A 27074-nucleotide genomic window follows, 5' to 3' on the forward strand; every position below is an offset into this window, starting at 1 on the left:
CTTTCTCAACCAGCTCGCTCCTAGTGATCACTCACCGCACGCTTCACCACCGCACCCAGTGTTGTCAGATCTTTAAAAAATATTTCCGGAGGTTGTAATGAAAAAAATCCGGAGATTTGTCCACAATTTCCGGAGGCACTTTCGAAAATCACATAAAATGTTATTTTAACCTTCTATTACAAAACATGAACCTATAATAAAAAGATTTCTACTTTAATTTTTTTAATCACCAATTTGATTAGTAGTTACCACCTTCTTCTCCTCATAGATGTTTCTCCAGATCAGATATGTTCATTTTTACGTTGTACATATTTTATATTTAGGGAAACTTTAATAGTCAAGTTATAAAATATTAACAAAACTTTAACTATATAATGTTCATTTATCAGTTTTAATGTATGCCAGAGATTGATTTTTCTAAAAAAGTAAATAATTTCCTACATTAAAAAATCCGGAGATTACAACATTATTTTCTATTTTTCCGGGAAGTTAAAAAATTCCGAAGATCTCCGGAAATTTCCGGAGACCTGGCAACACTGACCGCACCGCTCCGACTCTTCTACGATAACTGCAGAGCGGGTTGTTAACTGTATGACATAGTACACATGATTCTCAATAGATGCCATTGCAATAGATATTCGAATCGGTTTGCATCGGTCTGTGAATGCGGAGAAAAGCTTCTTGTACACGTACAGTAAGGTAAGTTTCCATGTTATCCCAGAGGGAGAGAGCCCATTTACATTACTTACGCTATTTTACGAACCAGTAACAATCGTGAAGTATCGGTATGTAGTAGAGTTGGGTCGATTCGTGAACGAATCGTTCATTCGAACGACTAATAATAAAGAATCGTAAGAATCGATTCGTGGTATCAACGAATCGTCGTTCAAAAGAATCGTAACGAATCGTCGTTCAAAAGAATAGTAACGAATTGACATGGTATCGTAACCCACGATCCTATTTACTTGTTTGATGTAACCTGTCAACGGACATTTCCGAACCGTGCCGAATGCTCCCGAGCGAGAGTGAAATCAAAATACTGCATTTGTTAAGTATGGAAAATAATGAACATACACCTGAAATGTGCATAGTTAAATAGAGATGTAATGCAAAAAATGTACTTCGTAATAAGGTTCAGTTGATAAATTATAATTTAGAAACATTATCTTGGGTAATTTTGTAGATTAATGGAGGTCATGCTGAATGGTTCCAGCCAATGAGAAAGAGGCAATTCAATGTCTCGCCTCTTATGCCATCTATGCGAGAGATGTAGAACGTTTTTGTTCTACGCGTGGTTTGCAATGGAAAGTTTCCTGTAAGTTGTTCGTTGACGAATCGTTGGAATCGCAGAGTAGGAAGAATCGTGAACTCGTTGACGATTCAAAAGAATAGTTGGAATCGCAGACTGAGAAGAATCGTGAACGAATCGTTAGAATCGATTCGTAATGTATGATTGAATCGTTGGAATCGAATTCTGAAAAAGAATCGTGTTGCCCAACTCTAGTATGTAGTATAAACAGATCAATTAAAAACAGTTCTGAAAGTGTTGGTAAACAGGGACGTCGCTAGGGGGGTGCGAAAGGGTGCGCAAGCACCCCATAAAAAATCGGAGCACCCCTTTCCACACTCCAAAGGGCAACTTATTAACAAAATACTAGGCATAAATTATTTTGAAGAACAAAAACAAACAAGCAATTTCTTGCATGTGAAAAAACTGCGTCACATAGCGTATCGTAATGTATTGAATAATAATAATAATAATAATAATAATAATAATAATAATAATAATAATAATAATAATAATAATAAACAGATGTATAGTATGCGCGCAAGTGCATGAAAGAACATTTTGAATTTTTTATGTACCACATTTTTACAGCTCGCACCCCATTTTTAAATCTCGCACCCCATCCGCACCTCCCTTGCTCTGATCCTGGCGACGTTACTGTTGGTAAAGTAGTATAAATAGCAATTATGAAAGTGTACAATGGTACATAAAAACGGCTAATGTGCAAACATGATCTATTTAGCAATAAGGAGAACAGAAACATGACAATAGGCAACGTTTAAACGTGTCTGCATTGAAGCGCATGACTACACTGACAGACGTGCTGCGTATCGTTACAGCTGTAAAGGAGCTGTGGAGCGCTGTGCTGTTGTGGAGGGAGCGGAGCGTTGGGAGTGAGCCAGAAGCAAGAGAACGAGGTGAAGTTGCCTTGCTCTCCCAAGAGTAGGGAGCGAAATGCAATGAACGACTCGCTCTTTTGTAAGGAGGGAGCGGAGAGCCGCTCCAGAGCGGGAGTCGTTCATTCGAAACGACTCGCTCATGAGCGGCCCATCACTACTCAGTAGAGTTCAGTTCAACTCCGTGGTGAACTGGATGTCATATCCGCGTCAACCCTCCTAGAAGATGGATTGTAGACAGTCTCTGTGTGAGTCGTGGGGCACGAGTTGTACACTTGGTGGCCATAATTCTGGAAACTTTTTGTTATTGTAGGCCTACTGAATTATTATAACATCTGCATTGATTCACAGATTTGTACAATTGAAAATGTTATTCGTGACTGATTCGTTAATTATGGGGTTATAATAAAGGTATTACATTAAATCCTGAATATTTTAACAATAAATAAGCATTACTATGTGGGAAATTATGTTCTTGTCGTTTAAGATCTAAATATTAATTTCAGATTTCATTATAATTTCCCATTAATTAGTGTAATAAAAACTGGCCTATTGTTAAGTTTAAGATTATTATTGATCAGTACAAGCATTCTTGAGCACTGTTAGCATAACATATAGACATTATTAATTTGTTTCTATCATTAGTCTGACTTAAGATTTCGTTAGGTGAACACCTGATTGCTTTACGACAAACTTTATTGATCATTTTATTACAATGGCTCCACAAAAAGACTCAACACCTTCTAGGGCAGTCACACTTCGAGATGAAGACTACATATTCAAGGAAATGGCAAGAAAACTTGGTAATGGTGCTACAGTTTCTGGCGTCCAGAAGGTATGGCAGAGGTACAAATCCACAAAATCTTGTAAGCTCAAGAATGCTTCTACCGATCAAAAATGATCTTAAAATCAACAATAGACTAGTTTTTATTACAGTAAATAATGGAAAATAATAATGAAATCTGAAATTAATATTTAGATCTTAAACGACAAGAACATAATTTCCCACATAGTAATGATTATTTATTGTTAAAATATTCAGGATTTAATATAATACCTTTATTATAACCCCATAATTAACGAATCAGTCACGAATATTTTCATTTGTACAAATCTGTGAATCAATGCAGATGTTATAATTCACTACAAAAATAAAAAGTTTCCAGAATTATGGCCACCAGTGTAAGCCCAATGAAGATCGGAGGAGCCACGTTCAAGACAAACATGACGGTAACAATGAATATCAGTGCAGTATATGCCGCAGGATAATTATTACGATAGTCTTAAACCTGCGGCGTCATACGAGGGAGCTACGCAGCAGTGGTGATTTCCCTTGTCAGGTGTGCAACTCTTCATTCAAGATTGACAGATACTTGAAGGACCACAAGTCTTCTGCACATGGCACACTCGTAAGTTGGAGTACCAATATTGAATTACTGAATAATAATTTTTCTTTTCTCAGTTTTCTTAGCTCATACGTACATTTATTACCATGCAGTGCATCTCAATTAACGATGTGTTACAGGAAGAACAATTGAAGGGTTCAGAACCGTAGTGGGCCAAGCGTCATTTACTAAAACCGTAGAAAAGAGGGGTTAAAATGAAGTTATTACCATAATGACATGTTGTTGCGTGGTCATCTCTGTGGGGTGGGGGTTCGTAATATCTCTGTGGGGGCTATGAGACATGTTGAGACTTGTTTGAATTTGTCATCTGTGTGGGAGGTATGTATTTTTGTCTCAGTCGTGTATCGGCCTTGACCTTTAAGCTAGCTGACATGTTTTGATTGCTGTGGCTGCGCGCGTATGTGGCATGTTTCATGGGAGATGTGTATTTTGTCTCAGTCGCGTATCAACCTTGACCTTTAAGCTAGCTGACATGTTTTGATTGCTGTGGCTGCGCGCGTATGTGGCATGTTTCATGGGAGATGTGTATTTTTGTCTCAGTCGCGTATCAACCTTGACCTTTAAGCTAGCTGACATGTTTTGATTACTGTGGCTGCGCGCGTATGTGGCATGTTTCATGGGAGATGTGTATTTTTGTCTCAGTCGCGTATCAACCTTGACCTTTAAGCTAGCTGACATGTTTTGATTGCTGTGGCTGCGCGCGTATGTGGCATGTTTCATGGGAGATGTGTATTTTTGTCTCAGTCGCGTATCAACCTTGACCTTTAAGCTAGCTGACATGTTTTGATTGCTGTGGCTGCGCGCGTATGTGGCATGTTTCATGGGAGATGTGTATTTTTGTCTCAGTCGCGTATCAACCTTGACCTTTAAGCTAGCTGACATATGTTTTGATTGCTGTGGCTGCGCGCGTATGTGGCATGTTTCATGGGAGATGTGTATTTTTGTCTCAGTCGCGTATCAACCTTGACCTTTAAGCTAGCTGACATATGTTTTGATTGCTGTGGCTGCGCGCGTATGTGGCATGCTTCATGGGAGATGTGTATTTTTGTCTCAGTCGCGTATCAACCTTGACCTTTAAGCTAGCTGACATATGTTTTGATTGCTGTGGCTGCGCGCGTATGTGGCATGTTTCATGGGAGATGTGTATTTTTGTCTCAGTCGCGTATCAACCTTGACCTTTAAGCTAGCTGACATATGTTTTGATTGCTGTGGCTGCGCGCGTATGTGGCATGCTTCATGGGAGATGTGTATTTTTGTCTCGGTCTCGTATCAACCTTGCCCTTTAAGCTAGCTGACATATGTTTTGATTGTTGCGCGCGTGTGTGGCACACTCCAGTGACCTTGAACTCCAAGCGAGTTCACAGTTGATAAGCTTCGCGTTGGTCCCGCGATGTATCAGACCTCAGAAGATAAATCGATAGAGCTACTTTTTGCTCCAACTCAATAGATATATAAAGCCAATCAATTTGGTATGCAGTATTAAATCGATATGAATTCTTGCACGCTTCTCTCTCGCCTGGGCTCTGGGGAGTATGTGAAAAAAAAAAAACCATAATATTGGGGAGCTAAAACTGAAAACTGAGTATCCAGTAAAATCGCTGGAGCGGGAAACAACTAAGTACGGGGTAGTAATTGTAGCGCTTTCAGATTAAATGTCCGTGTTTCTACCGCAAAGATTTGCGGAAATGAGTGAGAAACATTAAACGACGCCAACAATGGACCAAGACTTATTTTAAAGTACGAGGGGCAGGTGCCAATAGGCGGAGGAAAGAAGATGCACAAGATTGAATTCTTGAAAAAGGAAGGCGAGTACCAATTATTCAATTATATTAGTGTAATTCTGCATGAGAAATGATGGAGAAGTTGTCTTCCACAAGAGATGATGGAGAAGTTGTCTTCCACAAGGGATGATGGAGAAGTTGTCTTCCACAAGGTCATAGCAAACTTCAAATTGAGATCTGATACGCGTTAGTGACATGTGCAAGGCTACCCCATAGAGAGGAAAATAGTGGGGGGAATATAATATAAGCAATTTCGTACTGAATGCAGTCATAATTTCAAGATGAATTTCAAATAGCATTGCATCAGTCATCACCAACATCATTGCGATGGTCACATTCACATTATAACATGTGCTCAGCCTCATGTAGCGGCTTTTTCAATGTACCACTGTGCTGAAACATGCTTGTTTATCTATTAGCACAACATCGTGCAAACGTAAGTATATTTAATATTCTAATTCATAATTGTAATGTTATTAAAATTGTTATTGTTATTTATATTGTGACAGCGACGTGAGATTCGAACTCACGACCAGCGTCCCGCAAGAAAGCAGATCGCGCGGGCTTCACGGAGCACTAAGGAACGGCGCGCGGCGGAGAAAGGGGAAAGGGCCCACGCGACGAGGGGAGATCGCGCGCGCAGCTGCTTACGGAGGGAAGGGGGAACGGACCTTCCCGACTCTTCGAGAAGTCCGTCGAAGTGGAGATATCCAGATAATTCTCTGCACAGCTGTAGAAATTTCTCGCAACTATGATTTCGCTATAAAAGAAGAAACGCCAGCGAACTCGAGTAGTTTTTCAGTTGATTAGTCAGCCAGTCAGTGAGAAAACCAGAGCAAGCAAGCCAGTCTTGTGTACCGGAGTTCGACTCGAGTGTGCGTCCGCAACTGTATCAGCATCCGAAGGCCTGAGTTCGAGTGCAGTGGACCGCAGTTGGAGGGACCTGAGTTCGAGTGCAGTGGACCGCAGTTGGAGGGACCCGAGTTCGAGTACAGTGAACTGTCTCTGAAGGTCTGTGGTTCGAGATTCTGTGAACTCGAGTGACTGAGCTAGAAGAACTGTGAACTGAGAACTGACAGTTCTGATTTGTAAATAGTGCTTTGTAAATATTAGTTAAGATTAACAGTTCATTGTTATTCGTACTAGTCCAAGTAAATTGTCATTGTCGTCGGTGGAGTGCTATAACGAATACTGTGTTGAGTGAAAATCCAATTGTTGACGAGAGCGTTCAAGGCGAATTGTAGAAAGAAATTATTGTTAGAAGAATAAAATCCTATTGTTGAGTGAAATAAAATTTATAATATTTACATCAAGTTTATATTTATATTTTATAAGCTTAGTATTTATATTTATATCGAGTTTATTCATTTATCAGTGTTCAATGCTGCTCACCCAGAGCGATGGTTTAGATCAGTAGTGTCAGAGTTGTAAGCTCCGAAACCGGTTGTGGCGCTAGAGACGTCCAGTCGGAGCGTGAACTTGCTTATGTCTGTGGAAGCACCGGAGCTCGCAACGAGTTATAGTGGAGCGCTCCGCTCCGTTTAGGCTGTGTCTGACAACGCTGGTTTAGATTCATGCTGTCCAATTTCTTATTAATAATGTATATTTGAATTTGGATTTATTCATTTATAAATCCAACTTCATGTAATATGCTCAGATTCAGCGTTAATAATGTCTCAATATTTTATTTTTGTGTTTAATTTAGATAATGGTGCAGGCAGCCCCGAACAATCCACTAGCACATCTCCAGGAGGCAGCCCCGAACAATCCATTGGTACATCTCCAGCAGGCGGCGTTGAATAACCCACCAGAGGATGATGAACACAGTTCCCCAGAAACGGAACCATCGAATGCAATGGAAATCACAGACCTTGATTGTGAAAAGTGCAGTGAAAAGTGAAAACAAAAACAAAATAAGAAGTGAAATCAAGTGTTGTCATACATATAAAAAAAAAACAAAAACAAAAACAAAATAAAAGAATAAAAGAGAAGTGAAAACATTAAGTCTTTGTATGTGATACAATAAATAAAAAAAATTATTTAAGTGAAGTTTAATAGTTATTTCTAATATTAATTCCTTGTCATTAGGGATTGGGTGTGTGGGTGGGTGACCCAACCTTTATTCCTTAACATTGGGGATGTGGGATGGTTATGGGGAGGGGGTAAAAGAAAACAGTAACAAAATAAAATAAGTATATATTGATTACAGTGCAGTGATTATTCAAATACATTTCTAATTAATGAATCCCAATTATCACGATGTTTCCACCAAGAGTGAAGAAATTTTACATTTAACCATTTATAATTTATATTATTTTATTATTATTTTAATGTACCGAAGTACATATGATATTTCCATGCAGATATTCTGCGTCATCATACGATGAAAGAGTAATGGAACGGAGAAAAATTCTCTCCGGCGCCGGGATTTGAACCCGGGTTTTCAGCTCTACGTGCTGATGCTTTATCCACTAAGCCACACCGGATACAACTCCGTTCCATTACTCTTTCATCGTATGATGACGCAGAATATCTGCATGGAAATATATGTACTTCGGTACATTAAAATAATAATATATATGATATGCGTAAAATCACTTCGTGATTTAAGACGGCGCTTATTCCGTCGGATCCCGGCCAACTAGTCACTCATATCGAGTGCACCTCAGCACGTGTGGACTTCGGTCCTGCGTTCATAGACATCTATGACGTAGTGCAGAGGGCGGCCACTAGAGGGAACCCAAGAGTTGGAGCTTAATCTGAGACGATTCTAACCGGCGTCGGAGTTGCATCCGGTGTGGCTTAGTGGATAAAGCATCAGCACGTAGAGCTGAAAACCCGGGTTCAAATCCCGGCGCCGGAGAGAATTTTTCTCCGTGTCATTACTCTTTCATCGCATTTATAATCTATTTTCTTGCACTAGCATTTGAGGGACATGTGTAAATGAGATAATTTTAGTAAGTAACAAAATCATTAGTTGAAAGTTCATATTCTGGATTATTGATAATCACGAAATTAAGAATTTATTTCAAATATTGCAAGGTATGTTTTCAGTACGTGCAGTTCCCCAAGAAAAGGATGAGACGATTGAATATTCTTAAGTCCCAGATGTAAGACACTGCGCATGATCGGACACCAGAGCACTGATACACAAGATAACGAATATTGAGTTACTTAAATTCAGACAATTTGGTTTGTTGCTAGCATCGTTCCGAAATTCACTTCAAAAACTGCAAAACATATGGCAATATGACATAAATAATAGATAAGTATATAGATAAATAGTGTAGTTAAATCGACATTTGAACCTTCATGACTAGAACGACACTCCGCGCAGAAATGAAAGCTTTCGTGTTGTCTCAGTAGCCAGAACCTAAGACTTCTGCGTATTGCCCAGAAGAGAGCTGGTTCGATTCTTAATCTATAACAAAGGTTTTTTGTCTGAATAACGTTGAAATATAGTTTTACAGAGTTCTCAGATTAAGTGTTAATGATCGCAGACAATAGAAAATTACAAATTGAGGCGGTAGCCGGAAAAAGGGCCCATGGGTCTATAGGCCCTTTTTCGAGAGAATGTTTAAATCGATTCTCCTTGCTAAAATCTACTTGCTTACGTAGTTTCGTTTCAATATCTTGTATACAGAGGACAGGGTAGCTAACTGAATGAACCCATGCACTCTTGCGTAGTTGTGAAATGCAGCAAACATCGACACAGTCAGTTTGAGGCTGCACTGCAAGCAGTATAATTGTGTTGTGTGCAGCAGTTGTGATCTGTGTGCGATCTGAATTGTTTCAAAATGGAATGAAATGAACATAAACGAAAAAAGAGGAGACAGGACATAAAAATGAACTTAAAACGGGAAGACAGAAAAATGAACAAACAACATGATATCACGTATGTAACTTCGAAAGGTGCTATTGTTGAAGGTAAGATTTGCACCCATTACCTCCTGCTGCCAGAAGGAATGTTTCTCCAAGTTCACTGCTGATCAGTGGCGGCTGGTGAGTATTGAATTAAGGGTGGCTGCATACAAAAATAAACCAAGCAACTTACTTTAAATTTAAAGATTAGTTCCATGCGCCTTATCTTGTAAGTTGTGTTTAAATGAGACAGGCTCATGTTCAGTGGCGTGTGGTGATAAATAATCCTGGTGGTGCACAAATATTTATTGTGATTATGATGATGATGATGATGATTATTATTATTATTATTATTATTATTATTATTATTATTATTATTATTATTATTATTACAGGTACTATTACATAACTATTAACATACGCCACGTAGGTATAGATTTACATAATTTTGTTAGTCAAGAAATTGCAGTTAATCAGTTTCCTAGGTAGTCCAACAATAGCAAAGTAAAGCGTTCAATTTCTATTGCAGCACACCGTAAATAACATTGTTTTCGCTATATTGCGTTTTATAACACAGTTCACACGTTCACAAGCATTCGATACGTGTGTCGTCTCATCAGCCTTAACTGTTAAGAAGTCAGCAGCTTTCTTTATTTCTTTGAAATCTCATCATGGCATACATCAAAATTGCTTGAAGGATTTCGTTCTGTATAGTGTTTGACGTGCTCTTAAACACTGTTCCTCTTTCCAATTGTTCCTTAAGAGTGGGTCTAATTCAGAACTGAAATTGATGAGGCCAAGAAAAATACTAGCGTTTAAAGATGAGTCTCCGTCTTCGTGACCTCTTAAAGCCAACTCAAAGCTCCACAAAACCGCACGCACATATCTGTGCTTGGTAACTTTATCATTGTGAAGTTCAACAATCCAATTGAATCCAATTGTGTCTGTATGTTTGTTTGACCCAACACTGCTAATTTAACATTATTGTCGATGTGTGCAGCTGAAGAATCGTGTTTTTTAATTCCTTCATTCATGCGCTTCAAATCAATCATATCTGCAGAACGATAATCAAAAGTATTTAGTTACTACGCACAGTCCTAAATTCAAACAGAAAAATAAATAAAATTCATAAAACGTACTTGTTTTTGTCAATAAATGTTCGCCGTCGAACAACAGGCAAAGAAAACAAAATACAGCGTCTTTTATATTGCAGCCGCATATTGCATTTTTCGAAGTCCGAATGTTGAATTTTCTAGTCACTTCTCTGTTACTGTTCTTCGTCACTTATAATTTTAATTCATGTGTAGGTCTACCCATCTTCTTTATATTGATCTTTTCGTGTAAAGGTCTTATAGAAAATTACACATTTAACAGATTTTGCACACTATTCATTGTAGCATTTATGATGGGACGAGCTTGAGAACACATCTGAAAGTGCTCCTAACCCCTCCTACGCTCACTGTAAACCTACCTACCACGCTCCAAAGCCTGCCAGTGAAACAGTACTACTGCGCATGCTCGAATGGAGCAGTGTGCCGCAAGTGTCGAGCGGTAAACATAAGTCCCAGGCGTCAACAAGAACAGTACACGTGCAGTGTTATTTTTACATAGTATTATAATAAAGAATTATGTCGCTCACATAGTCTACTGCAGCTCATTGATATAACTTATAAAACGTGTGTTATTTGAAGAGGTGGTGCACTGCTCCTGTGCTCCTTAAGAGAAATCGCCACTGCTCATGTTAGTAGATTTACTGACATTTAAGAGAATCCTGCGGACAAAATTCCGGCACACCGGGTATGCTGATATAACCCCTGCTGTTGCGAGTGTCGTTAAATAAACCATAATTTAATTTTTTATATGCAGATTTGAACCTTAGAAATATCTAACTGGCGATGTTGTAGTTGGTTGTATAATATAAGTTATATACATGATACATCAATAAATGAAAAAAATAACTGAGTCAGAAATTGAATTCAGGATATTCAAGAGTACGCACCAGGGCGCTTGCCTCATTTATTGTGATGTTTTAGATGTTTCAGATTCCATTATGGTTTGAAAACATTCTAGCAATGGCTCCTTCTTCTCATGAACAACATTTACTGTTCTTATTTTAAATCCATCTTGTTGCCCTAGCTGATGGAATTGTCTTTGAAACACATTAATCTAATACAGACTGTGTGGAGATCGAGAGAAGAAAGCAGCGATACTGGATAAATTATCAAAAAATATGTGAGCCTTTGTATTTTGTTTAGCGGCTCTTTCCATTATGAGATTCAACTGATGGGCACTTAATTTCACATTTCTCCTGAATTGTTAAGGTACTGAACTGAATAGACTGTAAATATTGTTCAGAATTAAACATTGTTGCACTTGTTATACTCACAATATTAAAGAAAATGTATTTAAAACTGCGCGCTACTGACAAACTGCTGCAAATTTTGCAGCGCCTGGAAACTCTGGATTCACGGCAAGGGGCAGCAGGGAGTAGGGGTAAAACTAACGCGCAAAGCATCCGAGACGAGACTGGCAGCTCCAGGGGAGGAAGTGGCTACACCCTATAGTCCTTGTCTCTGGTTTCGCTCTGGCAGCACCAGGGGAGGAAGTGACTTCACTAACGATTGCGTGCATGTCATTGAGAGCGAAATTTAAAAAAAAAATTCGAGCCGCTAAATAGAGAATGTATAATAAATGTATTTCACAACATAAAACGAGACAAGAGCCACAAATGTCTGGGGATGCTGCAGCTCCGCAGCCCCTCTTCGAACGGAAAGAACTCTTCGAAATATTTTACAGTGGGCAAACAAAGTTACTGGGGGAAGCTACAGGGGCAGGCTTATTATAAAAAAAAAAAACTTGTCATAAATGTAACTTAAAATCCAAAAGTAAGTCGTGAAAATATATGGACATATTCTCTGCGTCGAAGTGGTGTTCAGCTAGAGTGTTTCGTAAAATGATTTTGGAAATCTTCGACGACGCGGCAGAGCCATGTTTTCCACGTGGTCACGCCCCTCGTTGAAGGATCGAACCCTCTATTTATTTGTCTATGATCGAACCCACCTCGCCATAGTCCTGTATGGTAAAGCTGTCTCTCCACATGCCTCAACAAGACCGTCATGACGTTGTCGTGCTTGTACGACCACTGGCAGATTGAGTTTTCAGCCAAGATCGCTTTGTAAACACAACCGCTTAGAGCTGTAACTGACAGGAGGCCAACTTCAGGTTCGTTCCAACAGCAGTCAGGAACCGTCCGTAACCATCGTGAGCATGCGCAGTACAACAAAAGCGTTCCAACACAATCCGAACCAGTCCTGAACCGGAAACATGTACTGCAGTCGGGCGTTCCAACAAGCTTTTGACAAGGGTTCGGAACGGTCAAAAATAGTCCGTGGATTGAGGCATGTACGGAAGAGTACGTAAGACGCGCATGCGCATTAGCTCACCAACGTCTCCTGAATACTGAAGAAAGACATGATCGACTGTTCATATCAATGAGGTTAAGATGAAAAGTGACAGTGCAGACGAATAATAAAACTAGAGATTTAATTTAAATTTTCGCCAAAAAGAAAGGGAATGGAAATTATTTGGGTATTTAAATAGTTAATTACAATTTCAACATGCAGCTTTGATTAAAAGTGTAATAAATAACGTACATACATTAATAATTAAAAAAAAAGAACTATTTTTAGATGAGAGTTCCCCAGTACACGACATTGAATTAGCGGAATTCTTGCTTTCCATATTTTTTGTCATCTTTTTATAGAAAATGATCGAAATTCTATTTTCTGCAATTAGAATTAGCTGCAAAACGATAATAATAAACATCCCGTTCTTAGCAAAGATGATCACAGTTATAGCATCTCTGGATTTAGTACATAACGATCCGCGAAAGCGTTCCAACAGCGTCCAGTCCAGTTTCAATCCCATAGCAGATGCTCAACTAGCGCATGCGCATAAGATGGTACAGGGACCGTACATGAACTGATCCATGAACAGCTTGTTGGAACGAACCTTTCAACTCTCCATAGCGCATGCGCTTTGAGTCGGACGGAAGAGTCCTTTTAGGGGGGAGGAGGGCAGACATAGACTAACATGTGGTAGGAGTGACAACAATTAACTCCGCCTCGTTTTGCTTTTACAGCAGTGTTGCCACCATCAAAGTTACACCCCACGTATTAATACTTACTTACTTACAAATGGCTTTTAAGGAACCCGAAGGTTCATTGTCGCCCTCACATAAGCCCGCCAGCGGTCCCTATCCTGTGCAAGATTAATCCAGTCTCTATCATCATACCCCACCTCCCTCAAATCCATTTTAATATTATCCTCCCATCTACGTCTCGGCCTCCCTAAAGATCTTTTTCCCTCCGGTCTCCCAACTAACACTCTATATGCATTTCTGGATTCGCCCATACGTGCTACATGCCCTGCCCATCTCAAACGTCTGGATTTAATGTTCCTAATTATGCCAGGTGAAGAATACAATGCGTGCAGTTCTGTGTTGTGTAACTTTCTCCATTCTCCTGTAACTTCATCCCGCTTAGCCCCAAATATTTTCCTAAGTACCTTATTCTCAAACACCCTTAACCTATGTTCCTCTCTCAGAGTGAGAGTCCAAGTTTCACAACCATACAGAATAACCGGTAATATAACTGTTTTATAAATTCTGACTTTCAGATTTTTGGACAGCAGACTGGATAGCCATACGAATACTCGGCTAATATTTGACAATGCCGTAAACGAATGTTTTAATCATACGTAGGACGAGAGATATGCGGAACTTATTCTGGCTATAAGGACAAGAAGGAGATATTGTAGATTATTAGATGAAAGAGTAATGGAAATGGAACGGAGAAAAATTCCCTCCGGCGCCGGGATTTGAACCCGGGTTTTCAGCTCTACGTGCTGATGCTTTATCCACTAAGCCACACCGGATACAACCCCGGCGCTGGATAGAATCGTCTCAGATTAAGCTCCAACTCTTGGGTTCCCTCTAATGGCCACCCTCTGCACTACGTCACAGATGTCTGTGAACATAGGACCCAAGTCCACACATGAGCTGAGGTGCACTCGATATGAGTGACTAGTTGGCCGGGATCCGCACAGACATCTGTGACGTAGTGCAGAGGGAGGCCATTAGAGGGAACCCAAGAGTTGGAGCTTAATCTGAGACGATACTATCCAGCGCCGGTGTTGTATCCGGTGTGGCTTAGTGGATAAGGCATCAGCAAGTAGAGCTGAAAACCTGGGTTCAAATCCCGGCGCCGGAGGGAATTTTTCTCCGTTCCATTACTCTTTCATCGCATGATGACGCAGAATATCTGCATGGAAATATCATATGTACTTCGGTACATTTATATGATATGCGTAAAATCACTTCGTGATTTAAGACGGCGCTTATTCCGTCGGATCCCGGCCAACTAGTCACTCATATCGAGTGCACCTCAGCACATGTGTGGACTTCGGTCCTATGTTCACAGACGTCTGTGACGTAGTGCAGAGGGCGGCCATTAGAGGGAACACAAGAGTTGGAGCTTAATCTGAGACGATTCTATCCAGCGCCGGGGTTGTATCCGGTGTGGCTTAGTGGATAAAGCATCAGCACGTAGAGCTGAAAACCCGGGTTCAAATCCCGGCGCCGGAGGGAATTTTTCTCCGCTCCATTACTCTTTCATCGTATGATGACGCAGAATATCTGCATGGAAATATCATATGTACTTCGGTACATTAAATTAATATATATTGTAGATTATTGTTTACTCAACTGTCCGAAGACGGGTCTGAACCTTACAAGTAAGACCAAAAAGGCACCACTTATAAGGCAACTAAGTCAGGAGATAATGGGGTAGGGTAGCCAGTTTCTTTTCCTCTCCACTGCATGCATTACCGACTAGCTACATATTACACAAGTCAGACTTCAGATATAAAGCTAAAATGTATAAATAATGGTTATTGAAAGGGACAAGTTTTCTCTTATTATTTTATTTAAAATAGAAAGTATGTTTCCTTTATACTTACTAAAGAAAACACCATTTAACCACTTATAATATTCAACTCCTAAATTTACATTTATAAGCACTTAGATTTCCCCTCGCGCCACAGCTCTGCTTTCTTATATTTATGAACACTTGACACCATTTTGTGACTTCTTTGGTGTAGCTTTTGCAGAGAATTATAAAAAAATTGATTCAAAGTATCTGTGATCAGTAGTTTTAATTATTCAGTTTAGAGGCAAGTGCATTTAGTAACGAAAGTCCAGCGTGCTTTAATCCATTCCCTACTCCAACAGGACAGGGAAGGATATATCCTATTAAAAAAGGCACGGCCCATTCATTTTCCCGAATTCAAACACAGAATATATAATGTAGTCACCGTATTCATAGATCTAGGCCTAATAAATAATAAATCAATACTTCATTTCTTCCTCATGTGCGAAGATTTCGACGTGATATTAAAATTTGCAGTTCAGAACTTATAGATTCACCTGCTTCAAATCTTCTTTTACAATATCAGCAACAATTCGTATATATTGCTTGGTGAATCTATATTTTGCTTTAAAATTCTCATCGTTGAATTTTGAATGGATGAAAACGAGTTTTCTACTGCTCTATTTTTCTATAGCCACAATTATTTATACCATAAAAGCCTTCAATGCCCCCTGGATTTATTAAATAATCGTTTAAATCTATCATTTAGGTTGTATAACTTTCTTTACAGGAGATATTTAGCCCAGTTTGCGAAAAAAAGAAAAAGTAAGGAAACAAACGGTCAGCTGTTTACGGAGTCGACTATTTTGTCGTTCTGTGCAAGACTTACACTAGTGGGATAGGTTGTGTAACGATTATCATGTAATTGTACACCTCTTATATATAGATTAGCTTATAGACTGTTTATTAGTTACGTTTTACGTTCCAACGGTGTATAAGTCCTGTATAACCTTTATACTATACATAGTTTACTAGTAAAATGAAAATATAGGGAACTACTGTAAGTATACATACTTACATTATTATTTCATTAAGAAGTAATTTCTAAGAAGATAGAATGTAAGTTTCAAGAAACAATATAATCTTTAACAAAAGAAAATGTACTTTCAGGTTCCTGGTGGATGTAGTTTCGCACTTCATGTTGTTGATCTTGTAATATCTGGATGGCTCAATCGAAAAATCGAAAAAATCGAAAAATCGAAAGAGAATTGGGAGGGCAAATTTAAAAGGTACGCAAAACGCGTCCTTGCAAGGGGTTGGGGGCTGTACAAAACTAAATATGTGAGCTCCAAGCCTGTTGGCCACTAGTCTCACTCCGGGTTACGCTGCTCCACTGAAGGAGCTCTAGAAAATTTTGAAGGGGAAGCCGAAATTGGACGTAACCTCTTAGGTACCACATACGCGAGGGGGACGGGGCGAGGAGGAGATGGCTGGTGTTTGCCGTTAGGATGGCAAGACGCTGTCATCTGTTGTTCGATGACAAGGCATGTGAAGGCCGTCGGAAGAGGCGCCGTGAAATCTAAATCTGCAATTTGAGAGGTCCATGACGTGATCTGCCTTTTATATCCAAAAGCCCAGCCGTCCTTCCACAAAGAGAGCAAGACAAATAGAGCCTTCGTTAAACCGAATAATAAGGCACTCCGCATGGTGGAAGAGCTTTGCATACTGCCTACACGCCAGGCGCTCAGTATCGTTGTACAATTTATATTATTCTCAACTGGTTTTGCAGGACTCTATTCCATAATACCCGCCTCAACCAGTAACGACTTAGAATATGCCCCACCCTTAACCTCATTCACAAAAACAGTTTATAACCTCATTCACACGACGTCGACTGTAAGGTAACTTTTTAAAAGTATTGATTGGGTACGTCCCTGTGGGAAATCTGTTTATAGAGGAATATCTTTCAATGAGTACAATAAACATAGTAATTTAAAAAATATTTGGAGATATTATATTATAATGGGATGTATAATTCTTTCTTTTCGATGGAAGAAACTAGCCGTATGAGATAAGTGTTGATGTATCACTTAATTACCGTAACACGTAACATTCACAAAAACAGCGTCTGAGCTTATCATACCAGTATAGTCGGAGGCACCGATTTTGGCAGATGACCTCGATGACATTTCCAGTAGTCGAGCCAATATTGTTTCTGCAAGCTGCGAGAATGAGATGCGATAACATTCTGAGTCGTTCATATTTTCATAACAGCAGCTCATATCAATTATCCTTATTATGAAACACACCACGGTACAGTCCTACTCAAAGAATACCTTTAATAAATGTAAATGACTTCCGTTCGCAATGATTTTACAATACGTCTCCTACATTTTCTAAATTAAATTAATTCTTAATTAAAAGGAAAATTCTACCCTTGCCAGATCAATATACAATATTTGTCCAGTAATAATCTAGGGATCGTCTACTGGTGGTGCGACAATTCAAGTTAATAAAACTACGATTCTTCTTAATAATCAAAATATAATTTGGTTAATTGGGTAAAATTGCATGCTGCGGAAGTTAGATTTATATAAGAGTATAATAAATAGGATTGTAATGGATATTACAAGGGCAATAATTTCTTCACACGCACATTGTGAGTAGAACAGAGAAGAAAGCATTTTAAAATATTCGAAATCGTACAAAATATCGGAGAAACCAATTTCCCCTGCACAAATTGCACCAATTGAAAAATATAATTACCATTCACAATAAATACTGTATGTCATGGATTCTAAAAAGTTGTTTATTAATCTAGAGGTATTGGCTGATGACTATACTAAATTCCAGCACAACATTCATTCAGAATATGTAGAAATTACACTTTGGATTTTACTAAATGTGTAGGCCTACTATCAAAAGGTGTTACATACCCCCTTAAATACTGTATATGTGTTACCTGTGCGATATCCGATGTTTAATTTTTTTAAATATAATTCATAGTACTGAAACTGCCATATTGAATTCGCACAAATTGTATTATTCGTAATTTTCGTCTCGAAAACCCCTAAGATATCTAATTTAATTTTTCACCCATTTTTGTCCCACTCCACCACTTTAGGGACAAAGTCGGACTAAATAATACCTTATTCGTATTCTGTGATCGCAAAGATCCCCAGATATCGACTTTCATCGAGGTCGGATGACATGAGATTTCTCACTCCCTTCTGCCTTTTCATCAGTACCTTAGGATATGGTATTTAAAAAATCTAAGAATGTTTAACCAATATTGTAGAGAGTAACCTTCACTTTAAATTTTACGTCTCTAGTTAAACATAGTTTAGTGAATTTTTAAAATCGTCGACTTCTTTCTCTGAATTTTTTTACTTTTCTTATACATTTTAGAAACAATTCTGAGAGATGAGATGAATGGTCTAACCCAATTTTATGAGTGAATCTTTGCATTAAATTTAAAGGCTGCACGTCTGCTGGCTAAACAAAATAAATCGGTATAATTATTTTTATCATTACTGCCTCCCATTTTCCATCCCTTAATATTCGTATTTCGTACAACTCAGTCTTATCTATTGACTAAGGATTAACATATTTCCATATACATATATATTTCCATATATATATATATAACAGATTATATTTCCATTTCATACAATATTCTGGTCACGAGACAATCATATACTTTGTCTTTTCGGGATTTACCACCAAACCTATCGCTTTATTTGCTTCAAGTAAAATTTCCGTGTTTTCCATAATCGTTTGAGGAGTTTTTCCTAACATATTCACGTCATCCGCATAGACAAAAAGCTGATGTAACCCGTTCAATTCCAAACCCTCTCTGTTATCCTGAACTTTTCTAATGGCATATTCTAGAGCGAAGTTAAAAAGTAAAGGTGATAGTGCATCTCCTTGCTTTAGCCCGCAGTGAATTGGAAAAGCATCAGATAGAAACTGGCCTATACGGACTCTGCTGTAAGTTTCATTGAGACACATTTTAATTAATCGAACAAGTTTCTTGGGAATACCAAAGACACATATAGACTACTGTAATATTTGTTTCGTTTTTGGAGGTGACTGCCCAGAGTGCACAAATACTCGGGCATGCATGTTTACTCTTATGTCCTACCCATTCCACTGCGACAGAGATAACAACCGATCTTGCAGCGGTGAGAACTCGCTCTCCAGATCGCATTAAGAAAATCCATCTGCCAAAATCCCTGGCGCGACCTATATTATATAGAACGACGTATCTCGTAAATCGAGCCGCAATCTGTCCGTTGCAATACTTCAAAATATCTTTTTCTGCATTTTAGTTGTCAACAGTGTTAATATTGTGGCATTAAAATTCGTATGAAATTTTCCACATTCATTCGTGACTGAAACTACCGTCTGAGAGATATAGAAATACAGCCGTAAAATCGTCTGTGTGACCTTTTTATCTGGTTAGTTGGTCTGTAATCATTATAATGATTGCAATGATCGCAGTGCATAGTGATAGTGAAAAGTTTTCATCAGTGAAGAGTTTATAGCGTCAGTGAAATGTGTCATAGTGGCAGTACAGTGAGTGAGATCAGAGTGAAGTGAAAGTAGTGAAAGAGTATCAGTGCCAAAATAATACACATGTGAGAAGAATGGAGCGTGTGAAATGGACAGACAGAATAAGGAATAAAGCTGTGTTGGAAAGAGTGGGTGAAGAAAGAATGATGCTGAAACTTATCAGGAAGATAAATAAGAGAAATTGGTTGGGTCACTGGCTGAGAATAAACTGCCTTCTGAAGGATGCACTGGAAGGAATGGTGAACGGGAGAAGAGTTCGAAAAAGAAGAAAATATTAGGTGATAGAAAACATTAAGATAATATGGATCATATGCGGGGACTAAGAGGAAGACAGGGTGTAGGACAGGTTAGAGGCAGCTGGGTTAACAGAAATTTATGAATGAATGAATGAATTATTCAATTAATTAATTAATATGATATATAATATGTATATATGTATGTAAGTTGTGATGGCGAATTAGGTTTACTTTAATTAGGTTACTTTTTTTTTTTAATTTATTGAGTATGCCCCAACGAGTATAACTCATATGTAGGGGCTATACAAGAACACATACATAAGTTATACAATGTAATTGAAAAGTCATGAAACTACAGTCTGTGAAAACAAACAATAATACAAGAATGTATGAAAGAAAGAAAGCAAAATAAGAACAGATAATAAGATAACATAAAGTTTTGGGCAGAAAGAAGAAAAAGTTTGAAACCATGAAATAAATAAATCAACTGGAAATTAAAATAAATAATCTTCCTAAAAACGTATTTTTAAGCAATTCTTAAAACACCAGCAATTTGGCAAAAGTCTATATTCTAAAGGAAGTTGGTTAAAAGTTGTTGTTCAAAATGGTTAAGTCCTTTCGTTCCATAAGTTACTGAGCTATGTTGAGAAAATATATATTGTCTTTTTGTCTTGTTAAATAAGTATGTATGTTTTTATTAAGCTGAAATGTAATATTACTATGTATTAAATTGTTAATAACTTTGTACATGAAAATAGTAGCGCCTAATTTGATAATTGATTCAACTGCTAGGCCTAGAACGAAAGAAAATTGATATAGATATTTAACTGGAGTCAAATAAAGAAAACCCAAGAAATTTCTTAAAGCTCTATTTTGAATAATTTGTAAAGGTCTCAAACCAGTTTTCTTATTATGTCCTCAAATAAATGACATACACATTAAACTCTGCCAGCCACACCAATGTATTTGCGGAGGAATTGCTGATATTTACGGTCATCATGCACTCAGCTGTGCGAGGAGCAAGGGTCGCATTCCCAGACATACATCACTCAATGATATCGTTAAAAGATCTCTGACTTCTTGTGGCATCCCGTCTCTTTTGGAACCACCAGGTATTAGTCGCGCAGATGGTAAACGACCCGATGGTCTGACCTTAATTCCATGGTCTAGAGGAAAATCTTTAATTTGGGACTCCACTTGCGTTGACACTCTAGCTCCATCTCACTTACCGAATACCTCCAGATGCGCTGAATTAGCCGTGAAGAAAAAAGTCAATAAATATGCTCATCTTTTAGACAATTATATCTTTGTCCCATTTGCTGTGGAGACCTTCGGTCCTTGGAGTCATGACGCTAAAGTTTTGGTATCTCAAATCTGCGAAAGTTTGATCTCCATTACTGGTGATCGCCGTTGCACTACTTATTTGCGTCAACGCTTAAGTATTGCTATTCAACGTGGAAATGCAATGAGCGTTTTGGGTACTCTTCCAGAGTCCAGCCCTTTGGACGAACTTTTTCTCCTGTAAAATTTTTTATCTCTATGTAAATGTTTATATTTAGTTTTTATATATGTGTAATTGTAACGGTGAAAATATTGTTAATCAAATAATTATTTATTTATTTTTTTTCATAAGTGTATATTATTTTTGGGAGTGTTTTGTAAGTAATTTTGTGAGGTTGTTAATGAGAATGGATAAAACCATAATATACATTCAAGAGACAAGATATAGACAAATATCTTTTAAGCCTTTTCGAAATAGCAGACATTGGAGCAATTTTCTCACAGACAGCCAAAATATGCTTATCCCATGTTAAATGTTCATCAACAATCAAACCTAAAAATTTAACTAATGCAACTTTTTGTATTACGGAATCATTAAACTTTAATTCTTTCGGAATAATGTAATAAAATGAAGGATTAGTAAAAATTGTATACACAATTTTTTTTCAAATTCAAAGAAGGGCTATTTGCGCTTAACCAGTTTTCAAGAGTAATAATGTATGTCTCAAACTTTTCAAACAGTTCTTCAATGGAGTCACTAATATAAAATACACTAGTGTCATCTGCAACAAGAGTGGCAGTCGCATGGAAATGGAGAAATTTTATGTCGTTGACATAAATTAGAAAGAGAAGAGGTCCTGAATTTAAAATATAATAATAATAATAATAATAATAATAATAATAATAATAATAATAACAATAATTTTTATTATTATTTGCAATTATTCTATGTAATTATGTCACCAGTGCCACAGGGTGTTTGCCCATTTGCAGTTTGAATAAACACATACAAATAAACAGTAAAACTTATACTGACTAAGAAGATACAGACGTTCAGTCCTCATTCTAAATGCCGTCTACATTTAATATTAAAGGGCAGTGACTTGATCACACCGTGAGTTTGTGTTGATGATGGTGTGGGAACAGGTACAAACAACATAGATGTGTAGGAATTCTAATATTGCGTCTATTTTGTGAGTAATTTACTCAACTGACGTACGTGGGATGCAAATAAGCTTTTTATATTAGAGACATCCTTTCGTTGTTCGCAGAAATTTTCCATATAGGGCAAATATAATAATTTCTTTGGATATAAATAACTGTGTATCTTTGTAAGAATAGAGAGAAATATTTAAAGTTGACAGTAAATATTGAATTAATATTTGCAGATTAGCATATTTTACAGTTTAATAATTAATTCTCTTTCTAGTACATTAAATAGACTATCGAATTTCTTCAAGTTTGCCCATTGAAGAATAATTGTTGAGGTTTATAAACTGAGTCATCTGCTTGCTATGTACTGTACTACATTTGTTGTAGAGCCCCCAACGTAGCTCAGTCGGCAGACTCGCTAGCCTGCTGATCCGGAGCTGCGCTAGGACTTGGGTTAGATTCCCGTTTGGGCTGATTACCTGATTGGGTTTTTTTCCAATCATAAGGCAAATACAATACAATAAATGACATTAAATGATAAATATGCAGATCCGACCGATGCGATGTAGTGAAGCCTGTAGCATGGTTTCCTCTCTGAGGTGAAGTAAGGCTGGGACGTTCATGTAGAAGATTTCCGACACGTATGAGAAATCTGTACCTGGGCATATGCATTGAATTTGGACACTGAATAGCCTTTGCAATAGAGACGTGTCGCTATAGTAAATAACGTGGATCGATAACTTCAGTGCAGTGGAGGATATCATCTCCATTGCGCTGTTAGGAACTTTTAATTTTCGGAAGACTTCTAAGGACTCCCGTGGGATTGTGCCTCTAGCCCCAGTGATAATTCCTATAACGTCCCATGTCTTGAGGTTATATTTGGTCCCCAAATCACTGCAGCATGGCAGATAAATTGCCCGTTTTTCTTTGCAGACTTCTCTAGGTTGTTACTCTCTGTTCTGATAACGGACTGTGGGATCTAGAATGAGTCCACAATTTTTTTTTTTCGGTCTATAGCAATGATATCTGATCTTCGAGTTGATCCGTCAGCGAAAAGGCACCCAGTTTCCTCGTACACCTCATACTTATCAGTCCGGCGAAGTTCATTGGCAATCATTGAGCGGATTTTATTATGACGGTGAATTCTCAGTAATTCTCTCTTCAGGCAAAAACCCAGTACATGGACTAAGGTTTCTTGCTCATCGCATCTTCTGCATTGGGTAGTACCAAGGCTTCTGCCTGGAAGGGTTCTGACTGGATTTTCACAGTTTCATTTTTAGCTTATTACACTTAAAAATAAAATTCGTGTGCTAGATTTAGAATAAATGATCATTGAGATTTTAATATAAAGACTAGCCGAGAATTATATTTTACGTGTATCAGCCCCAATTTATCTGACTTCAGATACTGGACGTGAACAGATTCCATCCACTACAGCTTTACATAGGAAATATAGAACTTTGAGAGATCAGAGTGCTAAGCTGTATCTCCTTGCAAATCTCGAAATTGAATTTCTGCATCGTGGTGGTACTTTCCCTTAATATTTCGTTTAATAAGAAGTTGAAGAGGCACAGGTTGTGTCATCTACTGTTAGTATGCTAGTCAAAATCAAATGAAAGACCTCGTGCAACACTGCCCTAATCCGTCATTTTGCATTATGAAGAAAACAGCATTTGAAACTTTAAAGATGCCTGTAAATTTTGTTTTTATATCAATGTCGATTATTTTAATTAAACGTTCAGGGCCACTCTAGCGGATGATATATGCATGATTTATTTGCAGTAGCATCAAAATAAACGTGTTGAAATAAAAGATTGTATTAGTGAATATGCAAACCTATGGGACAAGGCTGTGTTACTACAAAGTTTTTTATAACGATATTTTCAAAGAAATAAGATTTGATATTTGGTTGAAGATGCTTTTAATCTGAAAGACGCTCGTAACTGCACAGGTTATATCAGCGTCGCTTCTAGTTTTGTGCAGACTGTACAGTCATAGGTGAATATAGAAATTGTACCAAGATCAATTATGTAATTATCCGTTAAATATTTCAATGTACTTACTTATCTGCTCTTCATTACTCTCCAAACTTCTTAAAAATAATGATAAAATACGAACATGTCACTTGGGTTGCATAGCATCCGGTCCCCCAGCTTCAAGCTATAACTCTCTCTGTGGGCCGCATGTTTGTGTGTTATACTTAATAAAATATATTACTACCTATAATTAAATATATTATAAGCCGATATAGTGCCCCAGAATTAATGCTTAATTTGAAAATAATTATGTTATTTTGTGGTCAACGTATTCTGTATCAATTTTTCCGAGTACTGTCTGGACTTCCCCTACCAATTAAACTATTCCGCCTACTTCAGCTACGTTCATTATTAATGGCAGTTTACAAAGCGCACTTACAGTAGTATAAATACTACAAAAATATTATTGACACACGGGTAGTATTCAGATTTAGTTCAATAGTGCTTGTAACTATTTAACATCAAGTACAAAATACACAAGAATAGCATATATTGTTCAGGCTTTTTTCCGATCATGTGCGTCAGGAGTCACACGACAGCTGAACTATGGTGAGAGGTGACACACCAGTAGTGAGTGATTTCATAGTCAGAGTGCACGGTGTGTCACAGGAGCAATGCTCAAGAAAATCCAGCTTTTTTGGGAAGGTTACATTACGACACGTTCCGATGCCAGGTACAATTACATGAAAATCATAGGAGCCTGCGAAACACCTGGTTTTTTAATTTCCAAGAAAGGCATCTTCTGTGTAAGCCTACTTAATAAGACTGGCACAGCTAGGATGGGATTAATTCCTTCTCCTTCTTCTTTTGGCTCTACAACTCTCAGGTGAAAGTTTTGGCCTTCTCAAAAACTTTCTTCCATTCCTTACGGCTTCCAACTCTCTTTGCCCAGTTTTCCACCTTCATCAATTTCAAATCATTCAGGACATCATCCTCCCATCTATTTTTTGGTCTACCCTGCTTTCTGTTAACTATTGGTTTCCATTTGTATATTTGTTTGACCAGTCTATTATTCTCCATTCTATCTATATGACCAAACCATCCTAATCTTAGTAAATTTATATGATTTATTATGTTCCTATTCTTTATCAACTCATTCAGTTCACTGTTATATTTAATTCTCCATGTACCATCATTAATTTTAATTGGACCAAACTTTTTCTTAGTTTGCTCTTTCAAAAATTAGTAGTCTGTGTTTTGTGGAGTTTTTAAGGACCCATGTTGCGCTGGTATAAGTGACTACAGATCTTATTGTAGTGCAGTATAGCTTAAATTTGGACTGCTTAGATATAAATTTACTTCTAAGTAACTGCAAGTTGGCATAGTATGCTTTGTTTCCCATTACAATTCTTTCTTTTATTTCTTCCTCAATGGTGTTTTTATTATTAACAGTTGGGGATTAATTCCAGAGGGGAAAAAGCAAGCAAATTCACCCCCCCGCCACAACCCTCACCCCCCAAAATGATAAAAATTAATCCCAACCCGCTTTACCAGTCTTACTAAGTACACAGAAGATTCCCTTCAGACTTCTATTATTTTCACTTAACTGTACTTGGCATTGGAAAGGGTCGTAAAGTGTCCCTCCCAAAAAGGCTCGATTTTCTTGGGTATTGCTGCTGTCAGACACCGTGCACTCTATGAATCACTCACCACTGGTCTGTCACCTCTCACTACAGTTCAGGTGTCGTGTGACTCCTGGCATATATGACGTAATTCAAAATGAGTTTCCAGAGATCGGAAACAACTTTTTGTGGGCTAGTTATCGCAACCTAATGAAATCGTTACTGAATTTCAACACGGACGCCGCCGGCAGTTCTTCAAATATTCAAATGGTGTTCTAGTTCCTGGCCAATGTTTTGTAACATTGGTTGCGTCGACACTGTTCACTGCATTAGTTATAACTCATAACTTTCTTCAGTGCCCCTGAATCTAGACATCCTTTACATTGTCCCACAGGAAGACGTACTGGTTCTTCAAATCCAATCCAACGCACTGGAAGAAAAGTTCGGACATCAGTACTTCACTGTGGCGGTATCTCATTTTTTTTGACAACGCTGAGTTCCAAATTCTTGACTTAATGTACGAAGTAAAAGTTCAATACACGCAGCTGCGTTCAATCCCTTATCGTACAGTCGATAAATAAAACTGGCCATAATTGAAGTCTTGTAGCTAATACTTATTCCGCCCGCATTTCGAACACAAGGTTGTCCTCGTTATTACGAACTTCATTTTTATACAGCAAACTTGCAACTTTTCCTACTTACTGACCACTTTCTCAGTCACAACAAAAAACACATTACTCTACACAAAAAAAAAAAAAAACAAGTACAATACATGCATTGCTTATATCTTCAGATGAGCGAAGATTGTAACGTTAATTTCAGCTACAGTGTAATATCAATTAGATGCTTGACATATTACGCATTTAGCATATTAGACTACATAATTAAATATTAGCATCGGCTTATGGACACTTATTATAATGTGTGATAATATTTTCATTTCCCTTATTAATAATTTAATAATTTAATTCAATTAATTAAGAGTAACATACATTAATTTCGGATTATTATTTTATAATCGAAAATTTGAAGCCATAACGAAAATCAATACGCCTATTCCCAACAGAAGAGAG

General features: G+C 37.8%; 1 long non-coding RNA gene across 2 annotated transcripts; it reads left to right on the top strand.

Annotated features, from left to right (window-relative positions):
• The first annotated feature begins 1920 nt into the window (after positions 1–1920).
• On the top strand, positions 1921–7409 carry LOC138705192 (uncharacterized). 2 transcript variants are annotated; one of them, XR_011333653.1, is made up of 3 exons: positions 1921–2432; positions 3344–3593; positions 7077–7409. It is a non-coding gene; the product is annotated as an uncharacterized lncRNA (long non-coding RNA). The 2 variants fall into 2 exon arrangements; XR_011333654.1 differs by having other exon boundaries at positions 3351–3593.
• Positions 7410–27074: the final 19665 nt, after the last annotated feature.

Source organism: Periplaneta americana, chromosome 8, assembly GCF_040183065.1.
Source record: "Periplaneta americana isolate PAMFEO1 chromosome 8, P.americana_PAMFEO1_priV1, whole genome shotgun sequence".
Classification (NCBI taxonomy): Eukaryota; Metazoa; Arthropoda; class Insecta; order Blattodea; family Blattidae; genus Periplaneta; species Periplaneta americana.